The sequence below is a fragment of the Ceratotherium simum genome, unplaced genomic scaffold (genome assembly GCF_057802395.1).
Source record: "Ceratotherium simum simum isolate JZ-2026a unplaced genomic scaffold, ASM5780239v1 HiC_scaffold_46, whole genome shotgun sequence".
Taxonomy (NCBI): Eukaryota; Metazoa; Chordata; class Mammalia; order Perissodactyla; family Rhinocerotidae; genus Ceratotherium; species Ceratotherium simum.
In genome coordinates, this window is record NW_028261262.1 from 356,278 (window position 1) to 375,436 (window position 19,159).

Here is a 19,159-nt window from a genome sequence, read left to right on the forward strand (position 1 = left end):
TGGAAATCCCACTTTGTTATCCCGGGTTGTAAGTCGATGAATAAAACACATTCCCACTATGAGTGGCATTCAGCACTACTGCTGAGCTCCACTCTGTATAACAACCGTTGCTAGATATAGCTTCAGGTCCAATCTTCTTGGCTTCCAGTTCCTATCATCTTTTTTCCAAAGCAGTTTTGGATCCTGGGCCATGGACGGCCTTGATACAGACTACCACTTACATACCTTAGAGAGGGAACTTTGTTATTCCAGCTTGTAAGTAGACGATAAGAAACCTCTTGGCAGCTGAGTGGCCATCACTAGTACATCTCAGTTAAACTACACATAACATTCCTCCTGGAGGTATCTTCATGAACAACGTCCATTCCTTCCTTCTCCAGAGGATTGCCTCCTCAAAGCAGCTTTGGAAACAAGACCTTGGATTGCCATGGGACAGATCTCACTCACAAGCCATAGACAACGCTCTTTTGGATACCTGATACTAAGGCGACGCCTAGGAATCTCTTTGCGTCAGAGTGGCAATCACTGCCCAAGCTGCGTTCGTGTGACACACATTCCTGGAAGTAACGTCTTGCCCAGTCTCCCTGCCTTCCAGCTCCTAGGGATCGCCTTGCCAAAGCAAATTTGGGAACAGGCCGGAGTAGGTCCCTTGAGACAGCATCTCACTCACTCAGCAGGCAACAGCAACGCGATTTCTGGTAGCTGGTGTTAAGTCGAGTGGTCGCACCACGGTTTGATATGAGGGGCAAGCCTTACGACAGCTGAACTAACTAGAGGCAACACCCATTCCTGGAAATTGCTCCATGCGTAATCTCTCTTCTTTCCAGCTGCTGTGGCTAATCTTGACAGAGCACCTACGGAACAGAGCTTTGTAGGACATTGAGACAGGGCCTCTCCCAAATGCCTTGGAGGACACACTTCCGTATCCTGGTCTGTAAGTAGATGGATAGAAACAGCTTTGTAACCGATCGATAATCACTACGAACGCCAAGTCCAACTCTGTATAAGACCCATTCCTTTGAGTAAGCTCCTGCCCAATCGCCCTTCCTTCCAGCTCCTAAGGGTTGTCCTCCCCAAGCAGGCCCGCTAGGGCCTGGAGAGAGACTGTCACTCACATGCCTCAGTGAAGGCAGATTCTTGTCTGGGCTTCTAAGTAGATGTTGAGAAACTTCTTTGTATCTGACTCACAATCACTACTACAGCTGAGTTGAACTGTGGCTAGCACCAAATGCTCGAGTAGCTTTAGGACCAATCTCCCTTTCTTCCAGCTCCCAAGCATTCCTTTCCTAAAGGAGGTTGGGAATCCCGACCACGTAATGCCTTGGGGAAGACTCCCACTCAGAAGCCACGGAGAACGCACTTCTCGATAGCGGATTCTAAGTCGATGACTAGGAACCCGTTTCTCTCTGCGTGTCAATCACTACTACAGTGGAGCTGGACGATGTACAACACCCACTCTTGGAAGTCATTTCATGCCCAGTCTCCCTTCCTTCCAAGTCCTAAGGATAGCCTTCCCCAAGCATGTTTGGAAACACGAAAGTGCAGCGCTGTGTGAGGGAATCACACTCTCAGGCCTTGGCGAAGGTGCTGTATTATTCTATCCTTGCAGGATTCTATCTATGCGATGCAGTTTGTTAGACATATCTTTGTATCTGAGTCCCCATCAGCAGCACTGCTGAGTTAAACTATGTGTAACCACCCATTCCTGGAGGGAACCTCATTCCCAATCTGCCTATTTCCAGCTCCTGAGGATCGCCTTCCCAAAGCAGCTTCCGAAACAGGACCACGTCGGCCTGGAGGGAGAATTTCACTCACACGCCTTTGGAAGGCAATTTCGGTACCGGCTTGTACGTGGATTGCAAGACTTTGCATCCTAGTTGCAATCACTACTGCAGCTGAGTTGAAGTATGTCTAACACTCACACCAGTAGCCATCTTCATGCCCAATCTCTTTTCCTTCCAGCTTCTGTGGATCACCTTCCCAAAGAAGTTTTGGAAACAGCAGCGAGTGGTGACTTAAGATAGACTCTCACTCACTTCCTCAAGCCATAGACAGCGCACTTGCTGATACCAGATTCCATGTAGAGAGTTAAGAAAATATTTGTGTCTGAGTCCAAAGCCTTCCCAGAGGAGAGCTAAACTATGGCTCACTTGCATCCCTGGAAATGGCTTCATGCCCAATCTCGCCTCCTTCTCATTGCTATGGATCACGTGGATAGCATGTACGGAACTGTGCATTGCAGAGCCTTGAGGCAGGACCTCTAGCAAATGTCTTAAGGGGCACATCTTCATATCTAGTGTTGTAAGTAAATTTCAGGAAAGGTCTCTGTATCTGAGTGGCCATCACTACCACAGCTAAGTTCAACTGTGTAGAACACCCATTCCTGGAAGTAACAATTTGCCGCAAATCCTTTCACTCCAGGTGCTATGTATGACGATGCCCTCGCACCTGTGGAAAAGGGCCTTGTAGGCTCTTGAGACAGGACCTCTCTCCAATCCCTTGGAAATCCCACTTTGTTATCCCGGGTTGTAAGTCGATGAATAAAACACATTCCCACTATGAGTGGCATTCAGCACTACTGCTGAGCTCCACTCTGTATAACAACCGTTGCTAGATATAGCTTCAGGTCCAATCTTCTTGGCTTCCAGTTCCTATCATCTTTTTTCCAAAGCAGTTTTGGATCCTGGGCCATGGACGGCCTTGATACAGACTACCACTTACATACCTTAGAGAGGGAACTTTGTTATTCCAGCTTGTAAGTAGACGATAAGAAACCTCTTGGCAGCTGAGTGGCCATCACTAGTACATCTCAGTGCCAAGGGTTTCTTCTCGTCTACCCTAACAGGTATTCCCTCGGCTATGCAGATGGCCAGTCTGTAGAAGATCCCAGGATCAAAGCTGCTTTGAAAAGATGATGAGAACTGGAAATAGCTGAAGTACTATCAGCTGGCGATTGTATTATGGAAGTGGGCTCGGCAGTGCTGAATGCCTGCTCATAGTGAGATGACGACCGTGACACACACCAGCAACTAAGTGGACCAGGGGACGAGATCTGATCTTCAGGCCTACGAGACAGCACCCGCAGATGGCGAGGCAGCGCAGTCTACATGGGTGAACAGCGGCAAAGCACCGGAATGGGTGATTTACCGCAGTTGAACTGGCTGTGACAGCGATGACGCTCCGAGATGGAAGACGCTCTGGCGCGACGCTGGGGCCTTTGCAGAGGTCACGCGCGAAGTACGGTTCATTGCTGACGCTAGCAGCTGAAGGAAAGCCATGCAGAGAACAGACGTTTGGGCGTCTCAGGCTTTTTGGACTTTCAGACACAGAGCCAGCTCTGTAATGTTTGACAGTGTGCTGACCAGCTGAGGAAAGTAGTATGCCAAGGCGCTTCGTGACAGAAGCTGGAAGGAAAAGATTTAGGCATGGCGGCTATTTGCTGTGGTGTTAGACGCTGCTTCCATTGTGCGTGACGCAGCTGCCAGACAGCACGTGTTTGGCGGAAGAATTGCGCCGAGGCGTGGTAAGTGCCGGAGCTGGCGTGATTACTGTTCCGGCTGCCTGGAAAGCGATATTCTCAGGCTGATAGGCTGGGTAGGTGAGATTCCTCTTAGTGATTTGTAGTTTAACCGGCGGTGGATCAGATACAATGATCTGGCTTAGCCGTAAACCAGATCACTGCGGAACAGAGTGATACGGCATTAAATGAGACACAATTCTGGCGGCTACGCTGAATTGTTCCAATGCGAAGACTCATAAGACTGAACAGTGGCACCGAGGTGGGTGATAATGATCCGGCTCGCTGTAATGCCAGTGATTGACTTGCTGGAAGAAAGCCTGGGGTTACAATAAATAGGCTTCAGAATGGCATTGCTCGTGGCGCTGGTGGAAGTCTTCCCAGGCGTAAGGTGATGGATTGCCATTTGGGGCGGAAAGTTGATACAATACTCGGCGGGCTGACCAGCGGCCCTTCATTGCTGTATTGCCAGTCAGGCCACGAGTTTCTGGCATCTGCTAGAGCGGACAAACCGCAGTAGCTGACGAGCATTTACTTCCGGAACCTGGCGGGTGCAGCAGGCTGGAAGGCGACAGAACCAGGAATTGAATAACGCGAGTTGGTGGATTGCGTGTTATCGATGGTAAAGCTGTTTCTCTGCTGGATCAGTAGGAGACACAATAACCTTCAATGTCTGCAAATACTGTTTCGCAGGTAACTACTGTTGCCCAGCCGCGGCGCTGAAGAAGAAGTAGCGTAGACAGTTCCTGGAGGTGATGTTCGCTTCGCGGTAGGCTAGCCGACACCCGGGAGTAGCGTTGCTACGCCTGCTGGCCAACTCTTCTTCCTGTTCCAGCAGGCATTTATCACTTCCGAGGAAGCCGTGTGCGGCTTTGAATAATTGTGCCGCTTCTGCAGGCGATAAAGCAGTAATATCAGTATCCCAGGCGTTATGGCGATGAGAGATGCCATCCCGTAATCAGACCAACTGTTTCCAGGCTTGGCGGAGACGATCTGCCTGGAGGAAGAAGTGGACGATTGTTACGTGAGATTTCAGGAATTGTTCCCGCTGTAATGGTTTGGCTGAGTGTTTGCGGATCGGCTACAGCCGAAACTGCGTAAATAGCACGAGCAGACAAACAGAGTTCCCACTAACCGTGCATCGTCGGAGCCGTCAATGGCGGGATCCCAGGCTTTGCACAGAAACGGAAAGCTAGCGGACCTGGCTGGCGTTGCCCGCTGGATCGACGTAGCTGGTGCCGCTCATGAGATAATGGACGCGACAAATGGACTGGCCAGGATGGCTGAGTTTCCAGGGGACGGCCTGCAGGAGCGCTTTTCTGAGTGGCGACATCAGCGCGGTGAAGGATGGCGACAGGCCGGGAGTGATTACCTGACACTTTTTGGCGCTGGGTGCGAGATGTTGCGCTGAAGTCGCAGCTGGAAGTGCCTGGGCTTTAACGCTATTACTCGCGTGACCCATAGCGGAACGGAAGCCGATTCCGGGACGTGCAGAGTGAGCCAGCGGTTTGGCTGCCTCACGGAGAAGCTTTGGACTCAGACACCGTGCTGCTGGCTTTGATCATTTGGGTATGGCAGTGAGTGAGTCTATCTTAAGTCACCGCTCGCTATGTTTTTGGGAAGGTGATCCTGGAAATGCTGGAAGGAAAAGATTGGGCATGAAGATGGCTACTGGTGTGAGTGTTAGACATACTTCAACTCAGCTGCAGTAGTGATTGCAACTAGGATGCAAAGTCTTGCAATCCCTAGGACCAAAATTGCCTTCCAAAGGCGTGTGAGGAAATTCTCCCTCCGACGTGGAAGCTGCTTTGGGAAGGCGATCCTCATGAGCTGGAAATAGGCAGATTGGGAATGAGGTTCCCTCCAGGAATGGGTGGTTACACATAGTTTAACTCAGCAGTGCTGGTGCTGATGGATAGATATGTCTAACAAACTGCATCGCATAGATAGAATCCTGCAAGGATAGAATAATACAGCACCTTCGCCAAGGCCTGAGAGTGTGATTTCCCTTTCGTGTTTCCAAACATGCTTGGGAAGGCTATCCTTAGGACTTGGAAGGAAGGGAGACTGGGCATGAAATGACTTGGAAGAGTGTTACATCGTCCAGCTCCGCTGTAGTAGTGATTGACCCAGAGAGAACGGTTCCTTAGAATCGACTTAGAATCCGCTTCCGTGGCTTCTGAGTGGGAGTCTTTCCCAAGGCAGTACATGTGGTCGGATTCCCAACCTCCTTTAGGAAAGGAATGCTTGGGAGCTGGAAGAAAGGGGCGATTTTGGTGCTAGCCACAGTTCAACTCAGCTGTAGTAGTGATTGTGAGTCAGATAAGAAGTTTCTCAACATCTACTTAGAAGCCCAGACAAGTCTGCCTTCGCATGTGGTGACAGTCTCGGACTGCTTGGGGACAACCCTTAGGAGCTGGAAGGAAGGCAGGAGCTTACTCAAAGGAATGGGTCTTATACAGAGTTGGACTCGGCGTTCGTAGTGATTATCGTTTCTATTTACAAGCTGCCTGGGATGCAGGCGGCTACTGTCTGTTCCATAGGTGCTCTGTCAAGGCAGCTGGCGCATGGAGCAATTTCCAGGAATAGAACTGTCGTAGCTTGCCCTCATATCAAACCGCGACCCTTGACTTTGAAATCGCGTGTTGCCTGCTGAGTGAGTGAGATGCTGTCTCAAGGACCCGGCCTGTTCCCAATTTGCTTTGGCAAGGCGATCCTAGGAGCTGGAAGGCAGGAGACTGGGCAAGACGTTTACTGTCAGGCTTGGGCAGTGATTGCCACTCTGGCGAAAGAGATTCCTTTAGTATCAGGTATCCAAAGAGCGTTGTCTATGGCTTGTGAGTGAGATCTGTCCCATGGCAATCCAAGGTCTTGTTTCCAAAGCTGCTTTTAGGAGGCAATCCTCTGAAGAAGGGAGGAAGGGACGGGGTTCGTGAAGGTACCTCCAGGAGGAATGTTATGTAGTTTAACTGAGATGTACTAGTGATGGCCACTCAGCTGCCAGAGCTTATCGTCTACTTACAAGCTGGAATAACAAAGTTCCCTCTCTAAGGTATGTAAGTGGTAGTCTGTATCAAGGCGTCCATGGGATCCAAAACTGCTTTGGAAAAAGATGATAGGAACTGGAAGCCAAAGATTGGACCTGTCGCTATACAGAGCAGAGGTGTGACATGAGGAAGGTTAGGCTGAGACAGATATGAGGAATGTGTGTTCTCCATACAACCTGGAGAGTGAATTAGAGGCGAGATTGTTACTTCCAGGAATGTGCCAGTTGAACTTAGCTGTAGTAGGACAAGACCTCCGAATTTATGCACAAGTTATGAGGAAGTCAGACACTGGCCCTCAAGGATCTGCATGCACTGATTTACTATACAAACTTTGGAGGAGCCAGATTGGGAACCTCAGTCAGGACTGGTGCTGAGCACAGCACGTGATCCTCTGAAGAAGGAGGCATTGGGCATGAAGCCATTTCCAGGGGAAATAGCCATGGTTTAGCTCTCCTCTGGAAGGCTTTGTGATGAATCTTATGTCTGGCTGGCTGTCGCAGTGAGTCTTGAGTTATGCGGCAAAGTGACTCGCTGCTGTTTCCAAACTGCTGGAAGGTGATCCAGGCTGGAAGGAAAGAGTGGTGTGGCAGTGATTGAGCTGGAAGAAACTGGTGTGTCTCATGTATACAGCTGCTTTGATTGCAAAGGATGCAGTCTTGGAGGAAAAGATGTCCACCTGGTGCCACCGGCCTTCCAAGGCGAGTGAGTGAGGCAGTCTGCCTTCCTGGACGTGGTCCTCTGCAGGCTGATGGGGAGGCTGGAGGAAGGAAGATTGAACAGGATTCCCTGCCAGGAATCGTGGAGTGGCTATGTTTCAGCAGCAGATGGGGACTCAGATACAATGTCTACAGAAACTGTTCCATAGGTGGCTTCTGTCAGATGCGGATGAAGAGTGAAAGTTAGTCCAAGGGCCTGAATGATTAGCGATGAAGGCTGAAAGTGGCTTTGGTGAGGTACGGCTATCCGGATTCAGCTGAGTAGAGACTGGGCAGAGCGAAGAGATTGTACGCGGCCAGCTCCTGGTTCAAGTGCTGGAGTGAAGTTGTGAGTCAGATACAAAGAAGTTTCAACATCTACTTAGGAAGCCTCAGAGGTGAGCGTGGCTTTGCAGAGACAGTGAGATGGACAAGTTTCGCTGGGCAGTGGCTGGGAGGCGTCCTGGCAGGATAGCGCGAGCAGAGACAGAAGGGATGATGTCCGGCGGCCTGAGATTTTCAACCCAGAGTAAGTCTACGCTAGGCCTTGGGAGAGTCGCAATGTCCTACAAAGTTCCATAGGTGCAGGTTAGCCACAGCAGCTGGAAGGGATTCCTGAAATTTACAGGAAGTGTGCCCAGTAGTTCGCTGTCGTAACTGTGGCATATCATACGACTTAACACCAGTCCTGCGATTTCGAGCTGGCCCTGCTGAGTTCAAGGCAGGACTTAAGTGCCCTGTTCCCAAATTCTTTGGAAGGCGATCCCTAGGAGCTGGAAGGAAGACTGGGCGTTACTTGCAGGTGGTGTTCAGCTCAGCTGGGCTTGCCCTCTGGCGCAATCTGGATCGCCAGGAAGGTACCAGAAAGCGTTGCTTCTGAGTGCGGCGTGTCTGTTTCAGCTGCTTTGGAGGCAATCCTCAGGAAGGGGCGCGATATCCAGGAATGTGGTTACATGTTTGGCTGGCAGTAGTGATCAGTATGTATAACAGGCTGCGTCAGCTGGAATACCGCTATGGGTATTGACAGTGTTTAACATTTGGGAGGCTCCAGGACTGGAAGAGGCTGATATGTAGAACTCCAGCCGATTGCTGAATTTGCTTGGTGGAGTCAGCTAGCTGAAGAAGTGGCTATTGTGGGTCATATCGAGCAGTGGTGGATTTCTGTAAAGGCCGCTAAGAGCCTTCACTGGCCCTGAGGTGAGGAAGCAAGGAAGGGTTGGACCTTCTCTGATCAGCTCGATCAGGAGTGTGTGAATACCAGATATGAAGATTTCTTAAGCTACTTGATTCCACGGCCTGAAGAGAGAGTTCACATAGTACTTCCAGTTCCACTCAGGCGCTCGCATGGCGTGGTGCGAAGGGCTATCAAGGTTGTGATAGTTTGAGGATGAACTTTGGGAAGCACAGGGAAGAAGTTGTGTATAACTGGCGTGAGTCCTGAGATCTGCCCAAGGTTGTCTCTGTGGAAGTCATCATGAAAGAGGGCGGAAAAAGATGGATGTTCAAGAAAGCTGTGCAGTTTTGCCTAGGATGCCCTTTTGCACACAAGCATTCCTCAAGTGTGGTGCCTTCCAGCGACGTGGTCCTGAAGCTGAGAAACAGCTGAAATGGCAGATTGGAATGAGGTCCTCAGATAGGTGGTGATCTTGAGGGCCTGATACAATACTTCCAGATGCATCGCAACTGAGTGAGTGAATTGCACCTGCCGCTGAATTTACTGCAATGCAAGTGTGCATGCTGGTCTGCCCAGAGCTGCAATGATCCTTAGGACTGGAAGGAAGGGGAAGCCATTTCCAGGGATGCAAGTGGCCATAGTTTAACTCTCCTCTGGGAAGGCTTTGGACTCAGACACAAATATTTTCTTAACTCTCTACATGGAATCTGGTATCAGCAAGTGCTGTCTGGCTTGAGAGTGAGTGGAGTCTATCTTAAGTCACCACTCGCTGCTGTTTCCAAAACTTCTTTGGGAAGGTGATCCACAGAAGCTGGAAGGAAGGAAGATGGCTACTGGTGTGAGTGTTGACATACTTCAACTCAGCTGCAGTAGTGATTGCAACTAGGATGCAAAGTCTTGCAATCCACCCGGGACCGAAATTGCCTTCCAAAGTGTGAGTGAAATTCTCCTCAGGCCGGCGTGGTCCTGTTTGAGCTTTGGAAGGCGATCCTCAGGAGCTGGAAATAGGCAGATTTGAGGTTCCCTCCAGGAATGGGTGGTTACACATAGTTTAACTCAGCAGTGCTGGTGATGGGGTGATCGCATAGATAGAATCCTGCAAGGATAGAATAATGCGCCTGAGAGCCAGAGCAGTGTTTCCAAACATTCTTGAAGGCTATCCTTAGGACTTGGAAGGAAGGAGAAGCATGAAATGACTTCCTGTTCCATAGTAGCTCGCAAGCGGGTTCCTAGTCATCGACTTAGAATCCGCTATCGGAGAAAGAAGGATTGCTTGGGAGCTGGAAGAAAGGAGATTGGTCCTGAAGGCATTTGGGCAGCTAGCCAGCTGTTCAAGTGATTGTGGAGTCAGATACTCTGCCCCCAGACAAGAATCTGCCTTCACTGAGGCATGTGGTGACAGTCTCTCTCCAGGCCTGCGGGGAAGGACAACCCTTAGGAGCTGGAAGGAAGGATTGGGCAGGAGCTTACTCAAGGTGAATTGGCGTTCGTAGTGATTATCGATCGGTTACAAAGCTGTTTCTATCCATCTACTTACAGACCAGGATACGGAGTGTGTCCTCCAAGGCATTTGGGAGAGGCCCTGTCTCAATGTCCTACAAAGCTCTGTTCGTAGGTGCTCTGGATTAGAAGAGAGATTCGCTGCATGGGCAATTTCCAGGAATGGGTGTTGCCTCTGGAGTTCAGCTGTCGTGGCAGGCTTGCCCATATCAAACCAAGCAGCGCGTTGCTTTCCTGAGTGAGTGTTGCTGTCTCAAGGTACTCCACCTGTTCCAAATTTGCTTTGGCGGAGGAGCTGGAAGGCAGGAGACTGGGCAGCGTTACTTCCAGGAATGTGTCACTGTGTGGCTTGGGCAGTGATTGCCACTCTGGCAAAGAGATCCTTGTATCCAAGAGCGTTGTCTATGGCTTGTGAGTGAGATCTGTCCATGGCAATCCTCTTGTTTCCAAAGCTGCTTGAGGTGTGGACGTTGTTCATGAAGATACCTCAGGAGATGTTTAAGAGATGTACTAGTGATGGCCACTCAGCTGCCAAGAGGTTTCTTATCGTTTAAGCTGGAATAACAAAGTTCCCTCTCTAAGGTATGTAACTGCTTGGTAGTCTGTATCAAGGATGGCCCAGGATCCAAAACTGCTTTGGATGATAGGAACTGGAAGCCTGGACCTGGCTTCTATTGAGAGTGGAGCTCAGCAGTAGTGCTGAATGCCACTCATAGTGGGAATGTGTTTTATTCATCGACTTACAACCGGGATAACAAAGTGGGATTTCAAGGGATTGGAGAGGTCCTGTCTCAAGAGCCTACAAGGCCCTTTTTCCACAGGTGCGAGGGCATGGGTCATGCACTTAGCACCTGGAGTGAAAGGATTTTGCGACAAGTTGTTACTTCCAGGAATGGGTGTTCTACACAGTTGAACTTAGCCGTGGTAGTGATGGCCACTCAGATACCAGAGACCTTTCCTGAAATTTACTTTACAACACTAGATATGAAGATGCTTGCCCCTTAGGACACTTGCTAGAGGTCCTGCCTCAAAGGCTCTTACGCAATGCACAGTTTCGTACATGCTATCCTCGTGACCCATAGCAATGAGAAAGGAGGCGAGATTGGGCATGAGAAGCCATTTCCAGGGATGCAAAGTGAGCCATGGTTTAGCTCTCCTCTGGGAAGGCTTTGGACTCAGACACAAATATTTTCTGTAACTCTCTACATGGAGATCTGGTAGTCAGCAGAGTGTGCTGTCTATGGCTTGAGGAGAGTAGTGAGAGTCTATCTTAAGTCACCACTCGCTGCTGTTTCCAAAACTTCTTTGGGAAGGTGATCCACAGAAGCTGGAAGGAAAAGAGATTGGGCATGAAGATGGCTACTGGTGTGAGTGTTAGACATACTTCAACTCAGCTGCAGTAGTGATTGCAACTAGGATGCAAAGTCTTGCAATCCACGTACAAGCCGGGACCCGAAATTGCCTTCCAAAGGCGTGTGAGTGAAATTCTCATTCCAGGCCGACGTGGTCCTGTTTCGGAAGCTGCTTTGGGAAGGCGATCCTCAGGAGCTGGAAATAGGCAGATTGGGAATGAGGTTCCCTCCAGGAATGGGTGGTTACACATACTTTAACTCAGCAGTGCTGCTGATGGGGACTCAGATACAAAGATATGTCTAACAAACTGCATCGCATAGATAGAATCCTGCAAGGATAGAATAATACAGCACCTTCGCCAAGGCCTGAGAGTGTGATTCCCTCACACAGCGCTGCACTTTCGTGTTTCCAAACAAGCTTGAGGAGGGCTAGCCTTAGGGCTTGGGAGGAAGGGGGACTGGGCATGAAGTGACTTCCAAGAGTGGAGTGTTGTACATCGTCCAGCTCCGCTGTAGTAGTGATTGACACGCAGAAAGCGGGTTCCTAGTCATCGACTTAGAATCCGCTATCGAGAATGCGTTCTCCGTGGCTTCTGAGTGGGAGTCTTTCCCCAAGGCAGTACGTGGTCAGGATTCCCAACCTTCTTTAGGAAAGGAATGCTTGGGAGCTGGAAGAAAGGGAGATTGGTCCTAAAGCTACTCGAGCATTTGGTGCTATACAGTTCAACTCAGCTGTAGTAGTGATTGTGAGTCCAGATACAAAGTTTCTCAACATCTGCTTAGAAGCCCAGACAAGAATCTGCCTTCACTGAGGCATGTGGTGACAGTCTCTCTCAGGCCCTAAGCGGGCCTGCTTGGGAGGACAACCCTTAGGAGCTGGAAGGAAGGGCGATTGGGCAGGAGCTTACTCAAAGGAATGGGTCTTATACAGAGTTGGACTTGGCGTTCGTAGTGATTATCGATCGGTTTACAAAGCTGTTTCTATCCATCTACTTACAGACCAGGATACGGAAGTGTGTCCTCCAAGGCATTTGGGAGAGGCCCTGTCTCAATGTCCTACAAAGCTCTGTTCCATGGGTGCTCTGTCAAGATTAGCCACAGCAGCTGGAAAGAAGAGATTACGCATGGAGCAATTTCCAGGAATGGGTGTTGCCTCTAGTTAGTTCAGCTGTCGTAAGGCTTGCCCTCATATCAAACCGTGAGTGCGACCCCTTGACTTAACACCAGCTACCAGAAATCGCGTTGCTGTTGCCTGCTGAGTGAGTGAGCTGCTGTCTCAGGGCACTTCCTCCGGCCTGTTCCCAAATTTGCTTTGGCAAGGCGACCCCTAGGAGCTGGAAGGCAGGGAGACTGGGCAAGACGTTACTTCCAGGAATGTGTGTCACCTGACGCCCAGCTTGGGCAGTGATTGCCACTCTGGCGCAAAGAGATTCTAGGCGTCGCCTTAGTATCAGAGTATCCAAAAGAGCGTTGTCTATGGCTTGTGGTGAGATCTGTCCCATGGCAATCCAAGGTCTTGTTTCCAAAGCTGCTTTGAGGAGGCAATCCTCTGGAGAAGGAAGGAATGGACGTTGTTCATGAAGATACCTCCAGGAGGAATGTTATGTGTAGTTTAACTGAGATGTACTAGTGATGGCCACTCAGCTGCCAAGAGGTTTCTTATCGTCTACTTACAAGCTGGAATAACAAAGTTCCCTCTCTAAGGTATGTAAGTGGTAGTCTGTATCAAGGCCGTCCATGGCCCAGGATCCAAAACTGCTTTGGAAAAAGATGATAGGAACTGGAAGCCAAGAAGATTGGACCTGACGCTATATCTAGCAACGGTTGTTATACAGAGTGGAGCTCAGCAGTAGTGCTGAATGCCACTCATAGTGGGAATGTGTTTTATTCATCGACTTACAACCGGGATAACAAAGTGGGATTTCAAGGGATTGGAGAGAGGTCCTGTCTCAAAGAGCCTACAAGGCCCTTTTCCACAGGTGCGAGGGCATCGTCATACATAGCACCTGGAGTGAAGGATTTGCGGCAAATTGTTACTTCCAGGAATGGGTGTTCTACACAGTTGAACTTAGCTGTGGTAGTGAGATGGCCACTTTCCCAGATACAGAGACCTTTCCTGAAATTTGCACCACAACACTAGATATGAAGATGTTGCCCCTTAGGACACTTGCAAAGGATCCTGCCTCAAGGCTCTGCAATGCACAGTTCATTACATGCTATCCTCGTGACCCATAGCAATGAGAAGGAGGCGAGATTGGGCATGAGAAGCCATTTTCCAGGGGATGCCAAGTGAGCCATAGTTTAGCTCTCCTCTGGGAAGGCTTTGGACTCAGACCACAAATATTTTCTTAACTCTCTACATGGAATCTGGTATCAGCAAGTGTGCTGTCTATGGCTTGAGAGTGAGTGAGGAAGTCTATCTTAAGTCACCACTCGCTGCTGTTTCCAAAACTTCTTTGGGAAGGTGATCCACAGAAGCTGGAAGGAAAAGGGAGTGGGCATGAAGATGGCTACTGGTGTGAGTGTTAGAGCATACTTCCAACTCAGCTGCAGTAGTGATTGCAGCTAGGATGCAAAGTCTTGCAATCCACCTACAAGCCAGGACCGAAATTGTGCCTTCCAAAGGCGTGTGAGTGAGAATTCTCTCCCTCCAGGCCAGCGTGGTCCTGTTTAGGAAGCTGCTTTGGGAAGGCGATCCTCAGGAGCTGGAAATAGGCAGATTGGGAATGAGGTTCCCTCCAGGAATGGGTGAGTTTATAGTTTAACTCAGCAGTGCTGGTGATGGGGACTCAGATACAAAGATATGTCTAACAAACTGCATCGCATAGATAGAATCCTGCAAGGATAGAATAATACAGCACCTTCGCCAAGGCCTGAGAGTGTGATTCCCTCACACAGCGCTGCACTTTCGTGTTTCCAAACATGCTTGAGGAAGGCTATCCTTAGGACTTGGAAGGAAGGGAGACTGGGCATGAAATGACTTCCAAGAGTGGGTGTTGTACATCGTCCAGCTCCGCTGTAGTAGTGATTGACACGCAGAGAGAAACGGGTTCCTAGTCATCGACTTAGAATCCGCTATCGAGAGAATGCGTTCTCCGTGGCTTCTGGTGGAGTCTTCCCAAGGCAGTACATGGTCAGGATTCCCAACCTCCTTTAGAAAGGAATGCTTGGGAGCTGGAAGAAAGGAGATTGGTCCTGAAGCTACTCGAGCATTTGGTGCTAGCCACAGTTCAACTCAGCTGTAGTAGTGATTGTGAGTCAGATACAAAAGAAGTTTCTCAACTTCTACTTAGAAGCCCAGACAAGAATCTGCCTTCACTGAGCCATGTGAGTGACAGTCTCTCTCCAGGCCCTAGCGGGCCTGCTTGAGAGGACAACCCTTAGGAGCTGGAAGGAAGGAGCGATTGGGCAGGAGCTTACTCAAAGGAATGGGTCTTATACAGAGTTGGACTTGGCGTTCGTAGTGATTATCGATCGGTTACAAAGCTGTTTCTATCCATCTACTTACAGACCAGGATACGGAAGTGTGTCCTCCAAGTCATTTGGGAGAGGCCCTGTCTCAATGTCCTACAAAGCTCTGTTCCGTAGGTGCTCTGTCAAGATTAGCCACAGCAGCTGGAAAGAAGATGGATCACGCATGGGGCAGTTTCCAGGAATGGGTGTTGCCTCTAGTTAGTTCAGCTGTTTAAGGCTTGCCCCTCATATCAAACCGTGGTGCGACCCCTTGACTTAACACCAGCTACCAGAAATCGCGTTGCTGTTGCCTGCTGAGTGAGTGAGATGCTGTCTCAAGGGACCTACTCCGGCCTGTTCCCAAATTTGCTTTGGCAAGGCGATCCCTAGGAGCTGGAAGGCAGGGAGACTGGGCAAGACGTTACTTCCAGGAATGTGTGTCACACGAACGCAGCTTGGGCAGTGATTGCCACTCTGACGCAAAGAGATTCCTAGGCGTCGCCTTAGTATCAGGTATCCAAAGAGCGTTGTCGTGGCTTCTGAGTGGGAGTCTTCCCCAAAAAAAAGAGAGAAGGCATTGTACGTGGTCAGGATTCCCAACCTCCTTTAGGAAAGGAATGCTTGGGAGCTGGAAGAAAGGGAGATTGGTCCTAAAGCCCTACTCGAGCATTTGGTGCTAACGCCACAGTTCCAACTCAGCTGTAAGTAGTGATTTGTGAGTCAGATACAAAGAAGTTTCTCCAACATCTGCCAGAAGCCCAGACAAGAATCTGCCTTCACTGAGGCATGTGAGTGACAGTCTCTCTCAGGCCCTAAGCGGGCCTGCTTGCAGAGAGAGACAACCCTTAGGAGCTGGAAGGAAGAGGCGATTGAGCAGAGAGCTTACTCAAGGAATGGGTCTTATACAGAGTTGGACTTGGCGTTACGTAGTGATTATCTCGATCAGTTTACAAAGCTGTTTCTATCCATCTACTTACAGACCAGGATACGGAAGTGTGTCCTCCAAGGCATTTAGGAGAGAGCCCTGTCTCAATGTCCTACAAAGCTCTGTTCCGTAGGTGCTCTGTCCAAGATTAGCCACAGCAGCTGGAAAGAAGAGATTCTGCATGGAGCAATTTCCAGGAATGGAGTGTTGCCTCTGGTTAGCTTCAGCTGTCAAGTGAGGCTTGCCCCTCCATATCAAACCGTGGAGTGCGACCCCTTGACTTAACACCAGCTACCAGAAAGTCGCGTTGCTGTTGCCTGCTGAGTGAGTGAGATGCTGTCTCAAGGGACCTACTCCAGCCTGTTCCTCAAATTTGCTTTGGCAAAGCGATCCCTAGGAGCTGGAAGGCAGGAGAACTGGGCAAGACGATTACTTCCAGGAATGTGTGTCACACGAAAGCAGCTTGGGCAGTGATTGCCACTCTGAGGCAAAGAGGTTCCTAGGCGTCGCGTTAGTATCAGGTATCCAAGAGCGTTGTCTATGGCTTGTGAGTGAGATCTGTCCCATGGCAATCCAAGGTCTTGTTTCCAATCTGCTTTGAGGAGGCAATCCTCTGGAGAAGGAAGGAATGGACGTTGTTCATGAAGATACCTCCAGGAGGAATGTTATGTGTAGTTTAACTGAGATGTACTAGTGATGGCCACTCAGCTGCCAAGAGGTTTCTTATCGTCTACTTACAAGCTGGAATAACAAAGTTCCCTCTCTAAGGTATGTAAGTGGTAGTCTGTATCAAGGCCGTCCATGGCCCAGGATCCAAAACTGCTTTGGAAAAAAGATGATAGGAACTGGAAGCCAAGAAGATTGGACCTGAAGCTATATCTAGCAACGGTTGTTATACAGAGTGGAGCTCAGCAGTAGTGCTGAATGCCACTCATAGTGGGAATGTGTTTTATTCATCGACTTACAACCCGGGATAACAAAGTGGGATTTCCAAGGGATTGGAGAGAGGTCCTGTCTCAAGAGCCTACAAGGCCCCTTTCCACAGGTGAGAGGGCATCGTCATACATAGCACCTGGAGTGAAAGGATTTGCGGCAAATTGTTACTTCCAGGAATGGGTGTTCTACACAGTTGAACTTAGCTGTGGTAGTGATGGCCACTCAGATACAGAGACCTTTCCTGAAATTTACTTACAACACTAGATATGAAGATGTGCCCCTTAAGTCATTTGCTAGAGGTCCTGCCTCAAGGCTCTGCAATGCACAGTTCCGTACATGCTATCCACGTGACCCATAGCAATGAGAAGGAGGCGAGATTGGGCATGAAGCCATTTCCAGGGATGCAAGTGAGCCATAGTTTAGCTCTCCTCTGGGAAGGCTTTGGACTCAGACACAAATATTTTCTTAACTCTCTACATGGAATCTGGTATCAGCATGTGCGCTGTCTAAGGCTTGAGAAAGTGATTGAGAGTCTATCTTAAGTCACCACTCGCTGCTGTTTCCAAAACTTCTTTGGGAAGGTGATCCACAGAAGCTGGAAGGAAAAGAGATTGGGCTTGAAGATGGCTACTGGTGTGAGTGTTAGACATACTTCAACTCAGCTGCAGTAGTGATTGCAACTAGGATGCAAAGTCTTGCAATCCACCTACAAGCCGGGACCCGAAATTGCCTTCCAAAGGCGTGTGAGTGAAATTCTCCCTCCAGGCCGACGTGGTCCTGTTTCGGAAGCTGCTTTGGGAAGGCGATCCTCAGGAGCTGGAAATAGGCAGATTGGGAATGAGGTTCCCTCCAGGAATGGGTGGTTACACATATTTTAACTCAGCAGTGCTGCTGATGGGGACTCAGATACAAAGATATGTCTAACAAACTGCATCGCATAGATAGAATCCTGCAAGGATAGAATAATACAGCACCTTCGCCAAGGCCTGAGAGTGTGATTCCCTCACACAGCGCTGCACTTTCGTGTTTCCAAACATGCTTGAGGAAGGCTATCCTTAGGACTTGGAAGGAAGGGAGACTGGGCATGAAATGACTTCCAAGAGTGGGTGTTGTACATCGTCCAGCTCCGCTGTAGTAGTGATTGACACGCAGAGAGAAACGGGTTCCTAGTCATCGACTTAGAATCCGCTATCCGAGAAGTGCGTTCTCCGTGGCTTCATGGAGTGGGAGTCTTCCCCAAGGCATTACGTGGTCGGGTTCCCAACCTCCTTTAGGAAAGGAATGCTTTGCAGGAGCTGGAAAAGAAAGGGGAGATTGGTCCTAAAGCTACTCGAGCATTTGGTGCTATGCCACAGTTCAACTCAGCTGTAGTAGTGATTGTGGAGTCAGATACAAAGAAGTTTCTCAACATCTACTTAGAAGCCCAGACAAGAATCTGCCTTTCACTGAGGCATGTGCAGTGACAGTCTCTCTCCAGGCCCTAAGCGGGCCTGCTTGGGAAGGACAACCCTTAGGAGCTGGAAGGAAGGGCGATTGAGCAGGAGCTTACTCAAAGGAATGGGTCTTATACAGAGTTGGACTCGGCGTTACGTAGTGATTGTCGATCGGTTGCAAAGCTGTTTCTATCCATCTGCTTACAGACCAGGATGCGGAAGTGTGTCCTCCAAGGCATTTGGGAGAGGCCCTGTCTCAATGTCCTACAAAGCTCTGGCCATAGGTGCTCTGTCAAGATTAGCCACAGCAGCTGGAAAGAAGAGATTACGCATGGAGCAATTTCCAGGAATGGGTGTTGCCTCTAGTTGGATTCAGCTGTCGTGAGGCTTGCCCCTCATATCAAACAGTGGTGGAAAGCCTTGACTTAACACCAGCTACCAGAAATCGCGTTGCTGTTGCCTGCTGAGTGAGTGAGATGCTGTCTCAAGGGACCTACTCCAGCCTGTTCCCAAAGTTGCTTTGGCAAGGCGATCCCTAGGAGCTGGAAGGCAGGGAGACTGGGCAAGACGTTACTTCCAGGAATGTGTGTCACATGAACGCAGCTTGGGCAGTGATTGCCACTCTGACGCAAAGAGATTCCTAGGCGTCGCCTTAGTATCAGGTATCCAAAAGAGCGTTGTCTATGGCTTGTGAGTGAGATCTGTCCCATGGCAATCCAAGGTCTTGTTTCCAAAGCTGCTTTGAGGAGGCAATCCTCTGGAGAAGGAAGGAATGGACGTTGTTCATGAAGATACCTCCAGGAGGGATGTTATGTGTAGTTTAACTGAGATGTACTAGTGATGGCCACTCAGCTGCCAAGAGGTTTCTTATCGTCTACTTACAAGCTGGAATAACAAAGTTCCCTCTCTAAGGTATGTAAGTGGTAGTCTGTATCAAGGCCGTCCATGGCCCAGGATCCAAAACTGCTTTGGAAAAAAGATGATAGGAACTGGAAGCCAAGAAGATTGGACCTGAAGCTATATCTAGCAACGGTTGTTATACAGAGTGGAGCTCAGCAGTAGTGCTGAATGCCACTCATAGTGGGAATGTGTTTTATTCATCGACTTACAACCCGGGATAACAAAGT